Here is a 14145-nt window from a genome sequence, read left to right as displayed (position 1 = left end):
ATGAAGTATTAATGAAATGTTGGGTACTTGCTGATTTGTGTACCTTTTGGCGTTTAATCAACCCTTATACTTAACTTTTTAAACTGTAAGTTTTTGTTAAGGAGATAAAAGATAAGTTTCAGTAGCGGTTTTACCAAGTTTCATGTGAAATTTCACAATTCGTTGCTCTACACATGTTCGGTATCATGTTTTCGGCAAAACGAAACCAACACCTCTTACAAACACGTAAGACGCTGCCATCGAAAGAGAAGGCTCTACGCTGCACAGCTGTTGGTCGTTAGGATTTGGCGCATGAATAGTTCTTCTGTAGCAGCATCAGTTTCGTTATTTAAAAGCCACACCCTCGTAAGTCTCATGACCAGTCTGATGAAAGATTGTGAGACGGAGGGCTGGACATTTATCATAAGTCGATTGATTTTTGTTTTAATTTATTTTTTGAGAGCTATATGGACCAATAGGGGCTTTTAATAGCGTAGGATTTCTCCTCTTAGTGGCGAATAATAATTCCTCTACTGTAACTACTTTAGTTATTATAAGCAACTACATTCAAGTGGTGTAAAAACAAATTTAAATTTAACAATAAAAGATTTTGGAAATGTGCATTTCGTAATACTCGAAGCGCGAGAAATTGTTGTGTGAGTGGGACTCCAGAACTTTAGATTTTCGTTGGATCGTAACAATGGCTGCAACAAATACCCTTTTAGGTTATAACTTTCACCGTTGAAGAAATTTAGCGCTTTTCCCCTGTAATAATAAAACGCCAACTCACCTAATTCTGGAACACGATAACCATTTGTTTTGCCTTCTTTTTCAGCATTACGTAACTTTCTCAAATAATGATTTCCCACAGTTCTCTAAATCTGAGTGACAGAACTCTCATTTCTAGGTTAGCCGCTTTTGTCTAATTACATTTTTCTATAAAAATTTACTTTGCCCGATGGTTACCCATAATTTTGAGAATATACTACTCTTAATTATGAAGTTTAACACTCAATATGAAACTCTGAATTATGATATAAATTTAATAATAATTAAGCCATGATAGCCGAGCGGTTACAAGCGAAGACCACAAATCTAAGATACATATACTGGGTACAATTCCCGGATTTTAATTAATGCTTAATTTCAGAACTTAGCGTAAAGTACGTTACCTAGCCGCCTCCGTCTGTGAGGCCTAAATAGTTGGAAGCAATTTTGTTCTCACAAGTTATATTTCAATTTATTTAACTTAATTTTGTAAATAAATAATATGTATGAGCGAAATGGTTTTCTCTTCTTAGGAGCTTCTTTCAGCTCACTCTCCGCAATGGACATTATAGTCTGAGGACATGAGAGAACATTGTCCGGAGGCCGGCTAAAATGTTCTTGGCGCAACAACTTCAGATGTTGACGCTCCTTAAAAATTAATAAATATGCTGATAATAAAATTCTAATAACTCTTAAAACATTCACAACTACTCTACTTTTTCTTTATTATAGATATGGGTGTAAATGAAAAATTATCTTTTAACATAAAAACACATATTTTAAGATTATAAATTATTTTTTTAATGATTTTAAAAGGCACCTAATAAAAATAATTATACATCTAATTAAAATTTAAACCAATTAATCGATTCATATAATCAATATTATAAATAAATAGATACCGGCTTGCAATATAATTATAACTTTCTTTTCATTAATTATTTTTTTATATATATTTTAATAACATGCGCCCTTTCAACATAAATTAATTTTGTAAAAGGCATGAATATATAATTTTTAAAGTAAAAAAAACTTAATATTCGATTAAATCAATATTTATGATAAAAGAAATTAGATGTGAATGATTCAAGGATTATTAGAACTTAACGTGAATATCGGCATACATATTATTTTACTTAATATTTTTTAATTTGTAGAATTTGGACTGAAGATGGCGTACTAGATTGAAAAACGTTACTTATTGAGTATAACTGAAATAAAATGTAAACTTCGTTGAGACTAATTTCCTCAAACTTATAAGTAAAATGTGACGAAAAGAAACTGTTAAAACTTATTTATGACAACACCGTCTATTTCATTTTTATAATCGGTTGAACTGTAATCTGAATAAAATGTTCAACTAAATTAGATTCATTTAATTTATAAATATAATAAAAACATGAACTTGCGTGCTGTGCACCTTATATGTTCTTTTTATTGTTTCATTTATTATTTTATCAAAATCATAACTCAACAAATCCTACAAATATAATGAATTGTCGCAATAAGTAGCTTTTGAAGTTAGGATATTGAAACCCAATTATTTTGAACTCAATAAAGCTCAGTAGAAGAACGATCGTGCTGCGAAGAAGTCAAATTGAAGTTGGTTGGTTCGTGCAAACCAAGGGTCAGTCCTCCACTCGCTGCCGAGCCAGCCTCCAGTTCCTTCTGCCATTACATCTCCAATATATATTATCTACCTTTTATTTATTTAATAACAGTAATAAATTGTTAGTTACAATTATATGGCAATAAACTAGAAATCTACCATAAATCGTATGAATTATTGTTTTACATTATTTAGCATTTGCAGTTAGTTTTTTTTTTTTTTACGATCTGTCTGCATGGATGCTGTATGAGATAATAGGTCAGAGGCCATTCAAGTAATAGTCTCATAAATGATCATGTTGAACGAACATCTCATCGTCCACATCTTCTTTATTACTCTTTGTTCAAGTTAATTGCAAAATTGTAACTTGAGATAATGCCCTAAATTATTCGAGTCATTTCTACTTTTGACAATGTTCAAGCATGGATAATATTGTATTAAGAAATAGCTATTTATGTCTCAATTCTTTCTTTATATCACTGAATAAATAATGTACGAGGTGTGTTCAAAAAGTAACGGGAATTTTTAAATTTCGCGGGTTTGGAGAGTCTGATTGTAAATTTTTTTTTTTTTATTATGTTGGTACACATGCCCCTGAAGTACGATAAAATTTTCAGTAATATTCATTGTTTACTTCTTAAGTGGCAGCCGTTAAGGTTAGACGTGTTTTTCGAGCTTGGCGATTTTTGTTTGTTAAAAAAAATGGATCAAAGAATTGGTATTAAATTTTGCGTAAAAAATGAAATAAAGTGTAATAAAGTGTGTGAAATGTTAATAAAGGCATATGGTGAGTCTGCTATGAGTAAAACAAGGATTTAAGAGTGGTATAAGCGTTTCCAAGATGGCCGCGAAAACGTTGAAGATGACGAACGACCTGGACGTCCAAGCACATCAACAACCGATGAAAACGTGAAAAAAGTGAAAGAAATGGTTATGAACGATCGCCGAATCACAATCAGAGAAGTCGCTGATGATGTTGCCATATCAATTGGCTCATGCCATGAAATTTTTTCGGATGTTTTGGGTATGAAACGTGTGGCAGCAAAATTTGTTCCAAAATTGTTGAATTTCGAACAAAAACAGCGGAGAATGGAAGTTGCTCAAGAGTCACTCAATGAAGTCGACAACGATGCGGATCTACTGAAACGTGTTATAACAGGTGACGAAACATGGGTTTACGGATATGATGTCGAAACTAAGGCTCAATCATCCCAGTGGAGGCATTCTGGATCGCCAAGACCGAAAAAGGCTCGACAAGTGCGGTCGAATGTGAAGGTTATGCTCACTGTGTTCTTGGATTTTAATGGCATAGTGCATCATGAATTCTTGCCACAAGGTCAAACAATCAATAAGGAGTACTACCTACAAGTTCAACGCCGTTTGCGTGAAGCAATCCGAAAAAAACGCCCGGATTTGTGGCAAAACAATTCATGGATTTTGCACCACGATAATGCACCTGCTCACACTTCATTGCTTGTTCGTGAATTTTTGGCCAAAAACAAAACTTTAACGATGCCCCAGCCTCCATATTCGCCAGACATGGCTCCGTGTGACTTTTTTCTATTTCCAAACATAAAGAGAACATTAAAAGGCCGTCGTTTTACAAGCATAGATGACATTAAAAGCGAATCGCTGAAAGAGCTGAAAGCTATCACAAAGATCGAGTTTCAGAAGTGTTTCGAGGACTGGAAAAAGCGCTGGCACAAGTGTATTGTATGCGAAGGGGACTACTTTGAAGGCGACAATATTAATGTAGATGAATAAATAAATATTTTTTTCAAAAAACGAAAATTCCCGTTACTTTTTGAACACACCTCGTATTGAGTTCATATCAATTTTTTTTTTTTATTTTCACCGTAAACATCCGTTCTGAGGGATGCAGAACCGGAAAAGAGGTTTAAAGAAGATGGTGCTTGAGTGTGAACAAAACATCTCAAAAAAGAGGAAACTTAGAGAAAGCGGAAACTTAGGATTTCGTTCAGACTTTCCCAGAAACTTGACCAAAAACTTAGTGAACAAAATCTCTCCATCAGAAGTAAAAATTCTGTTGGCTCAAAATATTTACTGTAAGTTTTGCAAATGCGATGTACTCACTATAAAGAGCTTTGTTTAAAATTGAATCACAAAAGGCTAAGCGATCACAAAGAGTACTTTGTAGCTCGCCGTATAATATTAACCCACTGGTGTTCAGTTAGAGCGCGCTAAACAGTTGTACCTACAAAACGACTCAATTATCATTAAATCGTACCATTTATTCCTCTATTTAATTGTGAATATTATTTATGTCATTATATCACCTGGGTATCCTGTCCGTAAAACTTGTTCCATATTGCACTCACTACATAGAATCAAGTCAAATCTCTAAATTTTACGATTTAAATATATTGTTTTGGATTTTGGATTATTTTCATTTATTTTTTGCATTTTTATTTCACCATTTCATCAATACTTATACCTACGTCTTTTATCTAAAACTTTATCTCTGAATAATTTGTACTAAAGCATTACTAGATGAAAACGTGGTTAGAGTCTTCTTTAAATACCATTTCAGTATAACTTACGGTCTTGTTCTTTTATTCTATAAAGAAGAGTTATTATGTGTTACCAAAATTTTGAATTTTTGTGATTGAGAGTTGGTTAGATCTTGCTCTACATTACTATTTCTGTACAATGTAAAGTCTTAGGGTCTTGTATGCCGTAAATGAGGAATCTGTTGCTAAATTTTTAACTTTACCAATATTTCTTCGAAAATGCTTTCTACGACATTCAGAGCGGTTATGCAGGTAGGTTTCCCTGTTATTTCGGTGTAATTTGGAGTTTTTAAATTTTCTAGAAATAATTAATTAAGTTTTGATATTCGAAGTTTTTGAATCTCGAATTTAGAGAAAGTCGACGTGTGGGCGTTCACGCCAGAGTTTTTATTCAGCCTCACCTAAAATTACCAAAAAGTAGTTTAAGACTATCCGATAAATAACAGAACGCGACTACGATAATCTTATTTTTAAAAAAATCTCGTTACTTAATCTCAATTGTATAAGTATTAAAGAAGATAAAGTGTCCAATTCCAAATAATTAATCATTAAGAAATGTATAGAAACCTGCAAGGAATAAGTTGTGTAATGATATTTTTACATTAATCACATTAAATGTTCTTTTGATTTAATAATAACTATCCTTACTATGCAGCATTGCTGCTTAAAGCAATCAATAGAACAGTCTGTAAGAAACCTGGAGGCTGAATATGATCACAAGTTATCAGCAGTCCTGTGTTCACATATGTTTGTTTGAAACTAAAATTAAAATAAGAAATAAACAAAAAAACTAGAAGATTTGTAAAGGAAAGTTATATCCGAGTAGACAGGATTAATTTGTAAAAGTAATCTATCTCTCCAACAGAATATTACAATGGACAGATCATTCTGACGTAATTCCTTCATATTGGAGATGTTTCACTTTTACAAATACTAGATCTAGTCTAGAGTTAAATTATTAAAAATAAAAATATTTTGTTTGTTGTTCACAATTCACACTGAACGATAGAAAGTTCATTTAAACAAATGAAAGCAGATAGATTTCTTTATGGGATAGTTATTTAGCCTCAGGTTTATTTCTCACCCATAACTTATTTTGCAATAAATACCATAAATTGAATATGCTTTGAAGATTAATGATATTAATGATTGCGCTGTGGTTATATTCTTTTAAGAAGAAGGTGTCGGTCGTTCGTCCTACAATTTACTAAAATTTCTGTCCGGTTCCATATATTCATCAATCATTAAAGGTTAATTCATCAGTTAATAAGTTAATACATCAAAATTGATGAATCTTGCTCGGATGCAAATCCGAAACTGGGCAGAAACATAAAAAAAAAGAAGAAGCGTATTACGATGTATAAAATCGACGAAAATCTGCTATCGACGAGGAGGAGGATTTCAAACATTTAATAATGATATGTCCACGTTATGTACTAGAAAGGAAACGAATGTTTGACGACATATACAGGTATTTAGATGCACCATTTCGCTACGAAGACATAATATTCTCCACCAACATCTATGTGCTTAAGTCTATAGCAGAGCTAGCAAAGAAATATGAATGTACGAGTGTGTAAAAGTTATAGCCGATTAGAAGGAATGGATGAAAATGATTTAGAGAAGGATTACGTGATTTTAATTTCGGTTAAGCTATAAGGATGGTAGGAATATAGAGTACTGATCCATCCATTAGTTGTAGTATATGTAAATAGTTGTATATAGTAGAGGGATGAATGTGTGAAGCGAATGTATTTATAAGTAAGAATGGAGAGTGAGTGATATTCTAGAGATAAGCCAACGACGATATTATTCAGCTTTAAGCAACTCTCAGAATAATATCGAAGCCACCAGATAGTTACCAAGTATTCATTGACGAAGAGCTTGCGAGCTAAGATCTTCTTGAGAGGAACTGAAGTAGAGATAATCAGTGAGGGTACAGTCAGCAAGATTTTCAAGAATATTATCCATGAGCAGACAATATGAGACAAAAGAAAATAATGTAAATTTACAAAAGGAGAATAAGAAAGATATGTAAAAAAGTGTTGTCACTTAGTGATGAACAACACGAAGAAGAGATGTCTGGAGAGTAGAAGATGAAGTGAGATATGTTGCAGAAGGAGTTGCTCGAGGGAATCGAAGCCACCTGCTCGCTCGCAGATAACTATCTCACATTCTGTGAAGCTTTTATATTCAAAAACTACCTCACGATGCAACTTAACACAGCAAAACCAACCTATTTCTTCGCAGTCAATTATTTCAAACTATTTATCTCAAGCTTAAAGCCCCTTAGGTTACATCGTAGCTACACTAAACCATCTTTTTCTGGACTTGTGCAAGTTTGTGTGCCCACACAAACTTGCACAATATTCCAGTTTAGCGCCACATACCAAGGTTATTGACTTCTGAAGTTATTTTGATTATAATGTACACATTTTTTAACTTTTAATTTTATTTTGACGGAAACAGGTACAACTGCTGTATAAATTTTCTTCAAATCATAATAAAATTATACAAATATAATCTATAAAGGGGTTTATTTTATTTTGTATTCGTGTCTTTTAACCGTCAGACGTGCCGTCTAATGTATCGAAAAGAGGTTTAAAATGAAAACTGTTTCATTAAACAAACAAATACTGACGTAAACGCACTCTACTTTCTCTTTTAAAAAACATGCATTTTATCCTACTCCAAATTCTAAAATTTATTTAGTTCTTACTGAACTAAATATCCAGTTTGTTAAACCGTAAATTACGCCGTAATGATACTTTAGAGCAGAGGTCGCCAAACTGGTCTACATAGACCCCCAGGGGACTATTTAACAAAAGTAGGGGTCGGTCTGAGCCAGGGAGCCGAAGGAAAAACAATTTCGAACCCAATATAACGAACCTTGCAAAGAAACACCAGGCATACCCATCTCATTAATTAAGAAGCAATACTGTAGTTACTTTACTTATTATTTTTACTGATTTATAATTACTTAATATTTAATAAATATTAAGATATTTAAATTTCAACATTAAGATGTTTTTCATAAAACTATTGTTACAAAATGTAAAATTACTTTAATAAAAATGTTTAAAATCATAAAATAAATGTACAAACACAGAACCTAATTTCTAATAGATAGTTTTATTTTAATTAACTGAAAATTACTTTTATGGGGGTCGATGGAGATTTCGAAAAATTATATAGAGGTCCATGTTCAAAAAAGTTTGGCGACCCCTGCTTTAGAGGAATGTCAACACCTATCCTTCCAACAGAACTGTCTCAAAATAATTTTTTTTTTAAGAGAAATGAAGAATTTCATTCTTCAAAAGTTATTAAAGATAATTAAACTCTTGACGAGGTAATTGAACATTAATGAGTTCAAAATGTCAATTTAGTGCATTATGAATATATGGAGCTGGGAGGATGCAATGTTCGTGAACCTTCGTATAATGTAGGTTCAGTAGAAAAGCCCACTAATGTCTCTATCCAGTTTTGAACAGTTTACACAAAACTCTGACCAAAGGTTTAGAACAAAGGTCCCATTTTGAGAAAAGCTCGAATCAGTTAAGAAAAGAAACATCAATAAAATTGAACTTACAGAATTTTTGACTGAAACTTTCTTTTCAGAAGCAGAACTAGAATCTGTTGCTCCTCAAATTAGCTTATCTGGAATTTACTGTTTTCAATCTATTTAGTTCATTCTCACAAAACAGCCGTTTTGCTAAAATAATTTGTTTGTATACACTTCTAAACTCTATTCTGCCCAATCTAAAATAACTGTTTCCACTAAAACACAATTTCAATATTTGGCTATCTCAACATTCACACTTTTAAACAGTATCAAAAGTACGAATGGACAAAGTTCGTTGCCATACTACGGTTGAGAAGCGAAGCAGATAATTATTAAATTTTCGCTCAGATGGCTTTGCCAGCAAACAAGCCCCACAATTCCAACACAACAAAATGGTGAACATTTTCAACATAGAAAGAAACCATAGATGATACAGTATTTTTCAAAGTTTTACTGGAAAAAATAAACTGCCCACTAATTTGTCTTATAATATTTTACTACCACTAATATTTTTACACTATAAATTGAGCATCTTGTAGTTCGTTGGTTGTTATACTTGGATACTACTAGGGTTTTTCTACAACAGTTATGAGCATCAGTAAGTGGAACTTATGAAAATACAAAATAAGTAAAGGACCAAATACTATTTGAGTACACTTTTTAATTTAAGCACTTAGTAAATGTCCGTTATATTATCATAACGCTAATATTACTGTTACTAGGATCTCAAAAATGCGATAAAACTAGATTTCTCGTCTTTGGGAGGTTAAACGTTGCCCTACCGGAGATTGTGGCATCTGGTAATCTTAACGAACTCTCTAGGTTTATTCAATGCACTGAGCGATTGAGTAGCCATGCTCCCTAGTGTCCTGTTACTACTTTATTAGTTTATTCTACTGTAATCCGGCATTTTTAAGCCGGATTTGTTGGTCTTGAAGCCCTGGTGTCTCTTATGAGATGAGTGGTGGGCGGGGAACAATGGGCATTTTGGATTGCCTGCGTTCCTTCCCCTTTTTTGTTGGAACCGCCCTCCCAATACAATCTACAATCTCAAAAATACGAGGAACCTGAGTTTCCAGAAGCTCTTATCCAAACCTTTCTCCAAAAAGATCCCTCAAAGTTTCCAGATCTCAAAACAATAACTGAGTATGTGACTGACCTACAACAGAGCAAGAACTCCTTCACTATCTGGCCATTACCAATTATCCTATACCTGCTCTTCAGAAAGCAAGGGCAAAAATAATGACAAACAGACTCTCACATTCTATCCTCACTCCATATTCAGATGGTATTGGTCTTGCCTAAGATGTCAGCCAATAGTAGCATGTCCTGACAACGCCGCCATTAGAATGTTTCTTTCCCAAAGCCAAAAAGTACCTTTAACTGTCCTTTTTATGTAAATCTTGGCCTGTCAACATCCTCTCACTTTCATCCAAACCTTCTCCAAGTCCCAACTGCCCCTACAAGTCCTCTACTACCAAATATTCACGAAAAACTGTATCGTTACAAGATTGCCAGGTCAAGTACAAACACACAAAATTATATGGTAACCACGCCTTTACAAGTTCATTAGCATTGCCAGTTTCAGGAGCATTATTAAGAACAGAGGAAACATTTTTCTTGATCATAATCTATTTCAATTCAGGACTAAAATATAATTTAGAAATAATAGTTTTCCTTTGATTTTGAAGAACCTGCTTTTGGTCAGCTGAACTCAAATTATGAAATCTGTACTCCGTTAAATAATTAGGGCAAAAATTGCTATGTAACCGTTTGCAATAATTTCTTTGTCTGCTGAGAATGAGGTTTAGTAACCTGAAGGCAATACTTTCAAGTAACCAAATATTTTATTTAGAGCAGTCCAGGAACCAGTCGCACCTAAAAGGGAGTTATCAGAATAAAAACAGTATTCTTAAGTATCTCCAAGTTATTATTACTTTGAGATATAGCTAACTGTACCAGCTTATTCACTTCCTTGATTTAATTATAATATATAAAGTACAAGAAGTGGACAGTTGGTCTTCAAAGAATTTTGCCCTCAATTTAGTCACCATAAACCTAAATGGTAGTTGAAATTTTGATTATACAGAGATAAAAATTTGGTAATATTGAAAATATTTCTCCAAATAGATTTTATGATTTTGTTTAGGTAGCGGTACCGGTTTGTTGGGTCAATAAATAGGTCACCTTGATTTTGGTTTTTAGATTTTTTTTGTAGAACAAATTTGGCCACAAAAATATTTGTTTTTAAGGCCAGTAAGGGCCTTATATATATTGGGTAGTTTCTAGTTTAACGCTCACTGACTGTAAAGAATGTAACTTCGCTCTATCCTGATCAGGTGATTTTGATAGAGAGGCGGCTTAAAGATAAAGATCGCAGATAACTCAAGTCTAAATATTTGAAAAATTCCTCTATGAATACTGTTAGCCTGAATTAGTGCTGGTCACAATTTTTGGTCTATTGGCGTTCGGAGCCTTGTAAGAGCATTGTTCTTGATGCAAATACCATTAACCATCACTGAGCCAAAGATTTATGGCGGGGCTTATGGCGAGAAAAAATTTAAGGACAGTAGGCTCGATTAGGAACCTCCAAACGGGTCCAACACAATAAAACAGGCCTAATCTTTATTATTTTTCTTTTATTTTTCGAAATAGTGAAAATAACATATGCAGGGTGATCCATTTAAAACGCACCAACCGCTAATAACTTTCGAGGAAAGCGGAATTTCGAAAAAACCCACGAAGTAAACTATGTGGTTTTTTTTTTTGGTCTAGTTTCCAAATTTTTTACCCCCGATGCTGTATCTTTATTTTTGGCGGAGTTACGGCCAAAAACCCGATTGGGGTTTCATAAGGACCACTGGTTTTGACAATGATTATGAAATCTACATAAAAAAACTGTGAAAAGTGACGTTAATCCCGTTTCGATATCCCTAATGAGATATTTAAGATCAAAGTTACAATTTTATCTATTCGTGAACGGTTTTCGATAATAATTTTCCACCAGAAATACACGTTTTGGGAGGTCCTCTGACTGCAAAAAATATTATTTGAGACTCAAAGAACAAAAATAATAAGAATTGAAGATTTACAAAAATGTAGTGTAATGTAATGGTTATGGGTGAGTCAGAATAAATTTGTTTTATCGTCAAATGAAAGCAACCATAACATCATGATAATGTATCCCGTATGCAAGACTTGTCCTATGATTACGATCCTATGAAAAATTTGATGTTAAATATCTCGACAAATATTATGGATATCGAAACGGGACCAACGTCATTTTTCACAGTTTTTTATGTAGTTCTCATAATCATGGTCAAAACCAGTGGTCCTTATGAAACCCCAATCAGGTTTTTAGCCGTAACTCCGCTAACAATGAAGATACAGCATCGGCGGTAAAAAATTTGAAAACTAGACCAAAAAAACGTATAGTTTACTTCGTGGGTTTTTTCGAAATTCCGCTTTCCTAAAAAGTTATTAGCGATTGGTGTGTTTTAAATGGATCACCCTGTATATCTCTTTTCATACTTTTAGTTCATTTATTTGGGTTCTGTAAAATAATATCTTTTAAAACAAGTAATAGTGTAAAAAGTGGCTGGTTCACGAAGATAAAACCGCTATTTAAATTATTCAAATTTTATAGTAGAATATAATAACTTAGTTTGATTCATCTGAATTCTGGCAATTTTTTAAGTCAGACCCTAGGCTGGTCAGGCATACCGCCCCATATGGGGCATATCGCCTTGAATAAGCGAGAGCTTCTCTCCTCTTAGAGAGAAGAGACAGTTGTCTCAGGCGAGTCTGTCCTACGCGTGATAAGAAAGTCATCTTGAGGCATAGAAATCTTTGTTAAAATCTCAGGAAATAATTGGACTGACTGCTCAAATACGTTTGACTATTCTTGACCACATAGATACTATTTTTTTGAACTAGTCGTTCTTGATCGCTACATTTCCATTTTATTCCAAAAGAAAAAGAAAAAAAGTTACTAATATTGTAACTGGCGATTTATTAAGAAATTAGTTTTCTGCTAATTCATAATTTATTAATAATGTTAAAATTTTTTTTACACGATTTATTGCATTAGAAGTTTTAGAATGCCAAGGTATATTGTACTAACAGTTGTATAAAACATAAATTGAAAACTTGGCAGAAGATAAAAGCAATGAATTATGCGTTATAACGACTCACTAGTTACGGCCGTCCCATCTTTAACCCAAACTGAACAACAATAATTTCGCCCGCAGCAGTTTAAAGATAAATGGTTATTTTCCAGCATCCCAATCACTCACTGGGGCACGATTTAAATGTTTCTACACAAATATGGTTGTACACTGGCCAGCTGGCCTACACAAGTTTATTAAAGTTATCAAAACATTATAATTTGTATGCTTCTATGTTATTTCAATATCAGTGTAACAAGTATTGTATTTATGTTAAGGCGATATGGATCTAGCGATAACGCTTCTAGCGAATATCACGGTGTCCACTCACCTAATTCTTTCAGCCAGCAATATTTCTGTCAAAGTAGCTGCATTTCACCTGGCTAACTGTATTCAATGATTACGTTAGGGGAGAGTCTTGTTAACGATTAAAACAAGTATCCAGCTTTAATAGAAGCAAGTTAAGAGTTATTTTTTTTAAAAAAAAGAACTACATTGGTTGATAAATGAATTCTAATAACATTTCAAACTAACTCGGACCGGATATTAGTTAAAATTCATATAATACTTTGCGGTCGTAATCCAATGTTGGTCTTCTGCAAATTAACCTCAGTAGAATTGAAATTCCTGGCCCTATTCACTTTGTTCCTTATTATATCTCCTACTTTACAATTCTATATCACAAGTCAAAGAACCATCACTGAGCAGAGACGTGCACCTGCTGTTGCTGATCACCTTATATGGGACATTGAAGAACTTGTTTTTCTAGCAGAGTAATATCATACATTCTTCGCTACGTAGTTAAGCTATATTTCTGATTTCGAATAGTCTCCAATTGTCCCATAGAACTGAGTTGCTGCAGTCATGAACTTTGTTTGCAGAACTCCGTTTTTTTGGAGGATAATAATATACAATTTTTTTTTGTTTCGAGCCACCATTTTACTATTCGGAAAGCGTTGATGTTGCTTACACGTCGTCAAGGGCGAACAATGAGCAGTCAATGATAAACTGAGTAGGTTGGAAGTAGAGTTTTGATGCTTTCAGAGAGTTTACTTCTCAATTCTATATTTCAACTAATATTCTTTCAATTTAATCGAAATAAGCACCATTAACTTCAGCAATACTTTGCCAAGAATTCGATTTATCCTAAACCTGGTTCTCGGGATTCCATTTTTGCCACTTACTCCTCAGCAATGAAGGTTGTAGTTATGGAGATGATTTAAAAGATGGTGATCTGATGGCGAGAGGTCTGGGAAATATTATGCCTTAGAAAGCACTTTGATCTCTAACTTATTTAACTTTTGGATGGTGATTTTGAAACCTATAAACCGTATGAGGTAGGTGCTCTTTTACTGTGATCCATAAACCATTATCTTCGACCATTGTGGGCTACCTTTGAGATCAAATTCCTCTAAACCAAAAGTTCTGAGACCCTAGTGCTTTCATTGAACTCGATTGTGCCGCAAACAGTATTAAGTTTTTGAGACGTCTCAAATTAGTGCTTTGTCTCAGTTTGCATTTATGAAAATA

General features: G+C 33.5%; 1 protein-coding gene and 1 long non-coding RNA gene across 6 annotated transcripts in view; one reads left to right on the top strand and one right to left on the bottom strand.

Annotated features, from left to right (window-relative positions):
• Shrm (shroom) overlaps positions 1 to 14145 on the top strand; it is a 689404-nt gene that overhangs the window by 66766 nt on the left and 608493 nt on the right. The window lies entirely within an intron of this gene.
• LOC141449287 (uncharacterized) overlaps positions 1 to 14145 on the bottom strand; it is a 239914-nt gene that overhangs the window by 41715 nt on the left and 184054 nt on the right. The gene's annotated exons all lie outside the window — the stretch shown is intronic.

This window comes from Rhodnius prolixus, unplaced genomic scaffold, assembly GCF_049639745.1.
Source record: "Rhodnius prolixus isolate KJV_2025 unplaced genomic scaffold, Rpr scaffold_2, whole genome shotgun sequence".
NCBI classification, from domain to species: Eukaryota; Metazoa; Arthropoda; class Insecta; order Hemiptera; family Reduviidae; genus Rhodnius; species Rhodnius prolixus.
The sequence above is the reverse complement of the archived record's forward strand: the minus strand, read 5'-3'. Positions and strand labels throughout refer to the sequence as shown.